Below are 11,348 nucleotides of genomic sequence, written 5' to 3' on the forward strand. Positions count from 1 at the left end.
TATAGCAATAAATGCAAATTTTGTTAAGGATAAATTTTTATTTGTATTTTCACTCTTAAACATCGTGTATTTGTTTGTTTGAAACTAAGCACAAAGCTACACAATGGGTTATCTGTGCTCTGCCCACCACGAGTATCGAAACCCGGTTTAAACATCGTGTATGTGACTGCATCCGGTGTTTGATCTCTCTGCTGTTTGTGAGTTTCTCCCTTTATCAATTAGCTTATCTAGAGAAATCCTATTGACTGTTTTAGTAAAAACATGGGGGGTGAACAACTTTCATATTATTTACTGAATAATTTTAACAGTCCTAGATTTTTGTGTCTTTTACACTAAAATGTTGTAATACGTTCACTGATAAGCAGTTGTGGTTTGTTTGTTTGTTTGTTATTAAGCACAAAGCTAAAGAATGGACTATTTGTGCTGTACCCCTCTTCTCCCCTCCACGAGTATCGAAACCCGGGTCTTAGTGTTATAAGACTCCTGATTTACTGCAGAGCCACTGGGGAGCAGCAGTCTTAGAAAAATCTGTCCGTTGACTTCATACTAAAACAGATTCCCCTAAAAAATATAACTAACTATTTAGTATCTGTGTTATATTTGGTCATTGATAAGAAAACCATTAATGTGATATTAGAACAATGTTTCTGTTCTTATTATTTAATTTCTGTAGTTCATATTGGTGTATAGAAGACATTTTAATACTAGAAATAAACAACCTTATAACACCAAATTGTTGTTTTTCTATAATTGGACCTTCAACGTTTCGCTTTACAGCTTCTTCAGTTTCTGTTCTTATTCTAGAATGGTTATTTCTAATTCCGGCGCTCGCGGTGCCAAATAATCCCTTGGGATCCTGTACAACAGTAATGTCTCTTTCCAACTATATCTGAAATAAAATAGTCCTTCCTAGCTTTGTTCCCCTTAACATTGTAACGTGCTTTGTGTGTATTTCTTTTACCTCGATGTTTTTCCCTGGGAGCAATGCTTAAATTAAATGTAATCAGATTAATGTTGTTGTTGGCTTTTGATCTAATTCATCGGCCCCTTCAGTCTAGAGAACTGGAGCCGGATCTGGGTTCCTCGCGATTTATTAGGTCGGAGTCACTTTACCGCGATAGTTCTTTTAAGTTTTTGGAATAAATTAAACATCAACATTAGTAGCCAAACATAATATAATTTTTAAAGTACATATTCAATAGTTAGAAAAGTTTGTGTTTTAACTAGCTAATTGTAATATTTTTTGTTTTTAATAAATTTGATGATTTTTTTATGAACTACGAAGTTTTCATTCTGACCTTCAGTTTGGTAAAATCGTGATAACGCTCATAATAGTTCTCATACATTTAATTACTAAAACTTGTTTTCTGTCCATATATATTTTAGATTTCCGCTAATCTTAGTTTACTGATATTTTTTATGCTCATTAACCTCCTTTAAACTTCACGATTGCAAAATAATAATGATTATAAAATACTCGGTGTTTTATAACGAGAGCTCTTCACGCCATCAACTGTTAGTTAATGAAGATTAACTCTCTCGTTGTGCCGTAGGACCTTTATCTGTTTATATGTATGCGTTGTACCGTAGAAATTACAACATATACTAACCTTCTTTCTGTATGTCTCTGTACAGACACATTATTTGCTTTGGCTTTGCATTTAATGCATCCAAAGGAAATTCCTAAATTTTATTATGGTTATATTATATGTTGGGTATATCACACGACAACAATAGCATGCTTTCAACAGGATAATGTGCTCTAACAAGGGTTTGAGGATAAATCCTGGGACTTTTTCGACACTCATTGCTTTAGTTCTACGGGTCTTTAGCTGAAATATACTTTAGAATAAGAAAATATAGATAGCATCAACTCTTCATTCACGTGTACAAAAGGATTCCCTCCCAATCATCACAGAAAAATCAAAGCAGTGTGTCTGTAGAAGCCATGAGATTTATCATAAACAGGTCGTGAATACTAAACACGTGTAAAGTGTGCGCTGTATTTACGTAAATCAAGATGGAGAAAGTATGCAACTTTGAGAAGTACGCCTACAACTGTCGCGCAAGCGATTTTTGAGCGTTATGAAAAAATAAATGAAACCGTGTAGCAAAAATTGCAACATTATAACAAATTGAAATAAAGATTACTGTAACAATGAAGAGATTGATAGTTAGAGTATATGAAACAAAATGATTGAACCAAATCCACAGAATCGTGTATACATTCGATATAAAAATGAAATGAAAAGCCTCCCTCCCCCAGTGGCACAGCGGCATGTCTGCGGACATCCAACGCTAGAATCAGGGTTTCGATACTCGTGGTGGGCAGAGCACAGATAGCCCATTGTGTAGCTTCGTGCTTACTTACAAATAAACAATAAGAAATGAAAAGTCATTCAAAGTATATATATAATTAATAGTAAAATATAACTTTCATTGATGAGGGCGTAAATATACAGCTTTTAGAAAGCAAATGTAAAAGTTTTGAATCTAATAATGTTTCTACGAAACTTACTGCAGAAAATGTACATTGATAATAATGTGAAATAACTTATTACTGCTTGAAGACATCGAAGATGAAGGTAATTTTTAATCCATTAGTAACAAACGTAGTAACCAGTAAGAAAAAACAAATGACAGTAGGCAATATAGATGGAAGATATTATAATTGTCCTACATGCAAGTGTATTATAATAATAATTCATACATTCAGCCGTCTGAACTTTGAATCCAAAATAAAGCTTTGAATAGGATCTTAATTTTTATAATTCTAACGAGAAATGAGCAAATACAAGAAGTATAAGAGCAAAATATAATCATTTTTCCATTTAAATATTGTCATCATTTATACGTTTATTACTTCTTGTTTTACCAAAACTATTTCATAATATTTATAGGAACCAATTCGGATTTATTATACACACTTTAGATAAAATAAATAGATTGTCATGTACCGTAAGCGCGTTTTCTTTCTTCTTACCTTGTTTACGTTAATGCAATCTTTTTTTTTCCCTTTCTGTTTCAGAATGTACTTGTTTAGAACTAGAAGGCACAAAAATATTGTGCAAAACAAAACAAAAAAAACAAAAAAACGCGTAACACACGAGGTCGTTGAAAAATTGACTGAATTAAAATACTTTTCCGATTAGATAGTACGATCATATTAGAATTATTTAACATTTTTGTTTCAAAATCAGCTACAAATAATAAATCCTTGCTATTTCTTGTATGTAATCAACCAATTTCATTAGCCTTATTTATGTAAAACAGCTGCTAAAATAAAGAAACCAGAAATATAGCTTCTTTTTTTTTTTAACAAAAACCGATCTCAAAATGCTTGAGGACAAAATGATAACTTTCTATGTGTTTGAAGTTACCGCTTTACAGCCTGTGATGTTGTAAAGCAGTGTATACGAAAACTCCACGTACGGTCCAAACATTAAAGGTACCGTTCCGTGGTATAATACAATTTGCTTATTTTTGCAAAGTAAGGGCTGGCAAATTTTGATTGAAGTGTTTTTATTGGTGCGGCTTACTGTGTATATAGTGACGTCACTCCTTAATAGGCGCTCGGCGTCGGGCATGTGTGTCTGTAGGAAGGTGGAGTAAAATTTTTATGAATCTATTCCAAGTTAGTCAAATATTGTTCGTTTCACGTTAAAGAATGGTGAGAGTAATAGGGAAAATTATTATTTGTACCTCAATCAGGAAGCATAGAGAAAGTGAAATAGTGTAAGAAAACATTTAGAAAGGTAAGATTTAATAATATTTGTTAGTATACTGTTACTAATCGGTCCGTGCTAGTGCCACAACACTTTTCTCAAAGGAATCGTTCTTACGGAGGGTTTGTCCGATTGTGGGCCACCGTTCAAAATTCGTCGTTTGGTTGTTGCTCGTTGTGTTAGGCTTAAAGAACTTGTTCAGCTGATAATAAACAAGAAGAAGACTAATATGGTTATTATACACGGCTTGCGGGCTTGTAAAAATATCAAATTTCCAATATTAACTGTAAATAATATGAATTAGAACTGTAAAAAGTTATAAATGATTCAAATTCTAATGTTTACTGTTAACTGTTAAAAACTTGCGTACTTCTAAACTCAAAAAAGTAAATGTCATCAAACTAACTTGATTTAATTTAAAGCCTTTTAAGTTTAAAGTTTAAGGTTAAAACTTTTTTATGAAATATGTATAGTGTTTTGTGTATCAAGTATTTGCAATTTGTTTAAATATTGATATTTTAAATGTATATATCCCAAATAACTAAGAAATTAGGCATATAACAATATAGTCCAAAGTTTTAAACTTATGTTTAATTGCAAAATAGTAATATAAATTATAAAATTATTAAAAATAAGCATGAAAATACTAAACTACTAACATTAGAATTAATAGTAACTGTAAGGTTGAAGCCAAGACAAAAGTTGTGATGCTTTTATATTTATGTATGAAATCTATAGGAATGATTAAAATTTCATTAATACTAATTGGACTAGGAATGATAAAACATTACTATTATATCACAGCTTTTTAATTAAAAATTAATTTTTTTACTGAAATATTGTTCAACATTGTGGTTTATAATAAAATTTTTTAAAAAGCTAATATTAATTGCCTTTGTCATTTTTAGTTTAATAAACATAGTGGATGGTTTGATGTTTTGTTAAACATGTAATATTCAGTTTTCTATTATTCAGTTTGTGTGAGACTGAGATTTGGAATATCTGAAACTATTTTTACAAGCTACAGTGAAAATTAATAATGCTAAGAATATTTAATCCTCACATTATGAAAGTTGTGATTGTCAGCTTTTGTATGACTAATGCTATGAATAAATGTTAAAAAATTGGTTCACTGATTTTTGCATACAAGCTGCATAAAAAAGTAGTGTTATAGTTAAGATAGAGAGATCTGTTAGCTCAGTTCAGAATTTAATGCAAGCTTGGAGGGTTTATATATCTTCTTCAGGATAGATTTCATTCATTCATAATCAGATACTTGACAATAAAAAATTAGATATGTATATATTTGATAAACAAAAAGTTGCTAAGATGTATCACACAATAGTCTGAAAAGAACAAGAAAATTAACAGAACTTTTTATTGTTGGTTTATCTCTTTGCATAAACATTTTAATCTGTAACACATCATTATAAATAATTTTGTATAAATCAAACTAAGACCATCTGTAAAAGTAGATTTGATCTACCAAGCCTCTGTTTTACAGTACTAGTTCTAAAAGTAGAGTTGAAAGTATAGAAAATTACCAACAAAACAGTTTTTGTAAAACTGTCAAGAAAGTTAACTAACAGGGTCATGTACTAAAGAATTACCAAGCTATGTAATTAATAGTAAACACCCACCAGACTTGCCTTATTAAGATCAATTTTGGAAAATATTCTGAAAGTGAACTTTCTCATTAATAAACGTGTATTTAGCAAAAAGTTATTAATGAAAGCACTAAATGATAAGTGATTTTAAGAACAACTGACAAATTTCATAATCATGGTTCTAAATGAAAGGAATACTTTTTTTTTCTTCTGTAATTGTTTACCATAACTTTCATTTACGTGTAGAGAAGTTCCTTATAGTCAGAGGATTATGATCAAACATGGTGAGTATGATAGTGTAAGCATTTAATAAAACATTGCAAGTTCAATGTTATTTATTTAGGTTTTCTGTACAAAAACAAAAACGCACTAATTTTGTAACATAATTTTCATAAACTTGTCATGATACTAATTTTGTAACATAATTATCATAAACTTGTCATGATACTAATTTTGTAACATAATTTTCATAAACTTGTCATGATAATTTTGACATTAAAGTTAGAGGGAAAAAATGACCTGAGTTTTTGTACTACTAACCCTGTTAAAGTTGCAAGAGTGAAACATCAGCTGAAATAAAAAAAAAAATTGTTATTGATTGGAGAGTAATAGTCTTTTTTTTTCTATCTTTATTGTAAAAATGTTTAAATTCCTCCAGTATACACTACAAATTCTTAAAAACAACAAAATGTTATCAAGATAATGTTAGCAATCTGTCACTGTTTATGTGTTTAGTAACTATTGTTAAAACCAGAGATAGTAAGAAACTTATTTCAATTTTTAACAAATATAACTACCATATATCTGTGACAGTATTGTTTTAGAAAAAAATATTTTGTTTTCAGTGACACTGAACAGACTAAAAAGAATATTATTGTGAAAAAATAATAATACCTTTTATAGATTAAAAATCTTGTAATCAAAAGTATATTGGATATAAGAAAAAACTTGCTTGAATGTAAAGCTTAAGTATGTTCTTCACATTTTTTTGATAATTTTAACATGGATTTCAGGGATTAGATGATTACATATTATACTAATAGTCTGTTTATCTTACAATCCAAATTTTGATATGGTGAATTTTATAAACTAGACGTGCATCTGTACGACTGTACAAAAACAGTTTTTAAATGTATTTGACCCTTTGTCTACTTTTGGATATGTTTGTTACCATGTGTATTTTTGAGCATGTTTGATCCCTTGTTTACCTTTGAATGAGTCTAATCCTTTGTCTATTTTCAATGAGTTTGATCTTTTGTCTACCTCTGGTTAAGTTTCATATATTGCTTACTTTTGAGTTTAATTATGTTTTTTTATTTTTGAATTAGTTTACTCCTTTTTTTTTACCTGTGAATGAATTAAATCTTATTGTCCTTTTTTACTTTTTAATGAGTGTAATTTCTTCTCTGATTTTGGATATATTTGATCTCTCATTTGTGTTTGAATGAATTTGATAATTTTTCTATTTTTTAACACGTTTAATTGTTTGTGTAGTTTGAGTGATTTTAGTTGATATTAAAACACCAGCAAGCTTCTAAAGTCTTTGCTTTGAAGTAAATCAATACTTAAACAGTTTTCAAAGCTATGCATGCAAACCTATCTAATGACACACATGTTTGACTCTAAGCTTTAAAATACTAATATGTTTATAAATTCTAATTTCATTTTGTTGTTTTTTTTGTCCACAGATATAATTAAAATAACAAAAAAAATTAATTAATTAATGATATGTATAACTATTGTGTACTACTTAGGAAAGTTCCTTCAGAGTTGATGCCTGACATGATCAGTAAAGGAATGTTTTTGAATAACAAGAAAATTGTATGCGTAGTTAAAAGCTCGGTTCCCAATCATAATCTGGTTTAAGAAGCTTACCAGTAATTTATTTTGTCTGTAAATAAACCAATTTATTTATAATTGCCACTTAACAAATTTTTATATTTTTGTGAAAACAGGTTATTTTAGACAATGGAAAATAATATGTTATTTAGTATGTAATTATAAGAATTACACTGCAACTTTTGGTTTTAGATACTTCTACAGTTATTCAACTCAATGCAGAACATAGATTGAAATGATTTATTTATAATTTTGTTCTATTTAATGATGAATTTCTAAATTAGCTAAGTATCCATGCTGCCATGAAAGTATGTAATGAGGTAATTTAAGTCTGTCAATAGTAAAAAAATAAGATTAAATTTAAATTACTTGCACTTGTTTAATTAGCATTTTAGTTTATATTAGAACACCTGTAGGTTTAACATTTGAGATTACTTTGGATTTTAAATGTTTAGTTGTTACCAAGTTACAATAAATTAAAGATTTTTGGTTAAAAAATATTAAACTTCAAATGCAGAATGTTAATAGAATTGTGCATTTATTATTAAATCAGATAATTTACCACATTATTTGATAATAAGGTTGTCTGTTATACTTGTAGTGTTGAACAACTTTCTTCAATTATTCTGAGGGTTTGATAAAAAAAAAATATGAATTAAATATATGAAAAATTGGTAAAAGATTAAACTCCAATGAATTTTATAAAAGATAAAATAAATTATTGGTAGTTGTATAAAACACCTGACATACATGTGTTAATATTAAAGAAGCATCAAGAGAGAAATATCTAAGTTGGAAACATGATAGTACGGGTCCATCTATTCTTTCTCTTTCTGATTGCATCACCACAACCATTCTAGTGGACTTAATATAAGCATAATGAAAATTGAAAGTTTTTTATTGCATTACCATTAAAGTAAATATTAAGGATAGATAGAAATTGAGAAAAACAAAAGTAGATGACATTAAACTTCGGAACATCAAAACACATATACAAATCATTCTGTTTAGATGTGAGAATAACATCAAAACACACATACAAATCATTCTGTTTAGATGTGAGAATAACATCAAAACACATATACAAATCATTCTGTTTAGATGCGAGAATAACATCAAAACACATATACAAATCATTCTGTTTAGATGTGAGAATATTTTTGAGTATAATGATAGCCCATGTCTACAACGTAGAGATTTTTAATTTTTTTTTAAAGTTCGTCATGGTGGACCATATTGCATGCTCTTCATTTGAAGAAACTAGATATCATGTTGCATTTTGAAAATGGTATTAAATTATATAAATTCCGTTAAGTAACACCCATGAAAAAAATTGCCAGCTATAAGGTAAATAAAACAAGTACTAATATATAACATACTTGATTGTAAGATAAAACTAAGTTCTTAGTTTATTTTGATCAGATAGCTGATGGATGTTAATTTATGTTAAGACAGCTATTGAGTGTTCAATAATTTGATGTTAAGACAGCTATTGAGTGTTCAATAATTTGATGTTAAGACAGCTATTGAGTACTGATATCTATTTAACAAGTAACAAGTTTTGATTAGATAATTCAACTGGACTTTAGATTTTTATGCATAACATGTATTATAAGATAAAATACGTGGAAAAAATGTTTAAGAATGGGCATATTTCACAGTTAACTAAATTTTATCACTGTCCGAATTGCTACTTTTAGAAAATGTATATTAAACAACATAAATTTGTAATTAAAGGTTATTGAATTGTACCAAAAAATATTTTGTAAGAACGTCAAGCAGATTATTGCAAAGATGACAGTAGACTTTGCTTTGCATAAGAAGATAATGTTTCGTTGCAGAAGAACAGTTTTATATTGGTGTATTTTTACCATTGATATAGTTTTTAGAAATTTTAAATATTTCATAATACTTTAATGTTGTTGTTTTTAAGAGTATAGTTCATAATATCATTTGGTAGTTTTGAAATTGCCAATAATGAGGAAAAATCGAATAGTAGAAAGATAATACTTAATCAACATTATTATTCCATGTACTTTTATCAGCACCGGGTTTTAGGTCGTTGTGACCTGGGAGGGTCAGGTACGCTCTCGATATATTCCATACACATAAAATTTATAATAATAATAATAATTCAAAATGCCTATTCTTGTTCAAGATTGGTGGATATTGAAGCCAATCAGCATCACAATACAGTCTGATTTGTCAGTGTTTAGACAAACGAAACTGTTAATGAAATAATTTATTTGATACAAAGAAAGAAAATTGGCATTTGATAATGGAAAAGCTGGTAGTCATAAAATTGAATTATTCATTATAACTTCATTAAGATTAATGCGATTAAATGATTGATTCGCTTAAGGGTTTATCTTTTTTTTCCATTCTTCCCCGAGTAAACGTGGAAGTTGGAAATTTAATTGGAATTTGCTGGTAAAGCAGCGCACTTGACGATGTATTGTTCGGTTCATTTGCCCTCTTATCTATTATTGATCGACAACCGTCGTTGGCTGTTTGGTGAATAACAATATTTCAAGAGGCCGGAAGCGAGACCCAGCAGCCCAGACTATGACTGGCGCGTGGAATAATGATGAGGCATGCTAGAAATCAGCATACTTGTTTTTTAAACTATAGACAGTAACTTAATAAGATTTCTTCTTTTTGCTGAAAGGTCTTGTTATATTAGTTTGTTGATAAAACGTCTGCTTGAGATTGATGAAATAAGTTACTTGTTTACAAAATTATATATATATTGGGAAGAGAATAGATGGCTCCTGTATTTTATATAAGCAATCTAAAAAATAACAACAAAGAAACGTATATTATAAATCAAGGTAAAACTAGGGTTAAAACTCGTGTTTCGCGTATGAAACATTTTTGTTGTTGTTGTGGTGGTGGTATTTTGTATTTGAATGTACAAAATTTATAAATGTAACGTCAGTGATGTGTTTAAAGTAAAACAGTTAAGTGACCTGCCTAGACTACTCACGTGTGAGGTTAGATACGTAGTTTAAACGAATCTGATGGCCGTGCGGGGCGTCTCAATGACTGCGAAGTTAAACCTATTTCACAACATGTGATACCCACCAAACACCTCTAGTACAAAAGAAACTTCAAGCCGAATAGTCTGATGAAAAATGAGAAACCGGTCGAGTTGTAGTAAGAGACACCAGGTCTAACGACGCTTTCAAAACCTAGGTTTAAGAGGCAAGTATTAAAACTCAACAGGGTGACGGTACCGGTACTCTAAGTGTCTATAAACAAATGAAGAAATTCACACACACACACAAAACCTTAACACAAGGGGTTCCGAGGGATGACAGACCCCATTTCCTAAATACCTTTCTCTTTACAACGTATAGTACTATCTTCACCCACCAGTCCCTTGCGTATGTAGTGACGTCGTCCGTACTTCCCTACTCCTAATTACATTTTTGTACAGTTTAAAGAAGTTCTCATGCACACACGCTACTGTTTCAATTATATAGACTATATATATAACTGCTATTATATGTATACAAAGTAACCGCATTCGTTGTTTTGTTTATTCGGATTGATAGTATTACGTTTTATTTAGAAGATTTAAATTGTAAAGCAAAAGGCAAGATTTAAAAAATGTAACGTCAGTGATGTATTTAAAGTAAAAGAGTTAATTGACATGCCTAGATTACTCAGGTAGATGACATTAAAAATGTTTTTAATGTCATAGAATTTAAATAGCATATAATAGCCGCCGTCTTGCATGTATATGAGAAACGGTGTAATTTTTTTCATTTGGAGTTGTGTCTAATTTCCATTTCTTTCAGCCTAATTTCTTTTTCGGCTTCGATATGAGCTTTATCAAGCTCGAGTTGTTTCAGTTTTAGCTGGATCTCATTATCTTTATCACTCAGCCCCGATTGGCTAGTGAGGACACTAGAGTATTCCCCTAATACTTCCTCAAGCAACAAATCATCATCCATCAGTATTTCAATAATATACCTTTTTAGTTCATTATTTCTCATTGATCTTTTAACTTCTTCTTCTAAAACTTTGGCAATTTCGAGCAATTCATTTTTGTTATGTCTTTCTAGTTGTTCAAGGGAGGGTGATTCAAGAAAATCTTGGTAATCAGTCATGATCAAATCTTGTTGGCACTGATAGATATAAATTGAATTATGATTTAAATTTATATCGATTT

The 11,348-nt window shown here is 29.7% G+C and overlaps 1 protein-coding gene across 1 annotated transcript in view; it reads left to right on the top strand.

Annotated features, from left to right (window-relative positions):
- Positions 1-3,548: 3,548 nt before the first annotated feature.
- LOC106463132 (axin-1-like) overlaps positions 3,549-11,348 on the top strand; it is a 53,807-nt gene continuing 46,007 nt past the window's right edge. The window contains exon 1 of the mRNA XM_022390561.1: positions 3,549-3,755. The gene's annotated coding sequence lies outside the window, so the exon portion shown is untranslated. The remainder of the gene's footprint in view (positions 3,756-11,348) is intronic.

This window comes from Limulus polyphemus, unplaced genomic scaffold (genome assembly GCF_000517525.1).
Source record: "Limulus polyphemus unplaced genomic scaffold, Limulus_polyphemus-2.1.2 Scaffold1332, whole genome shotgun sequence".
Lineage (NCBI taxonomy): Eukaryota > Metazoa > Arthropoda > Merostomata > Xiphosura > Limulidae > Limulus > Limulus polyphemus.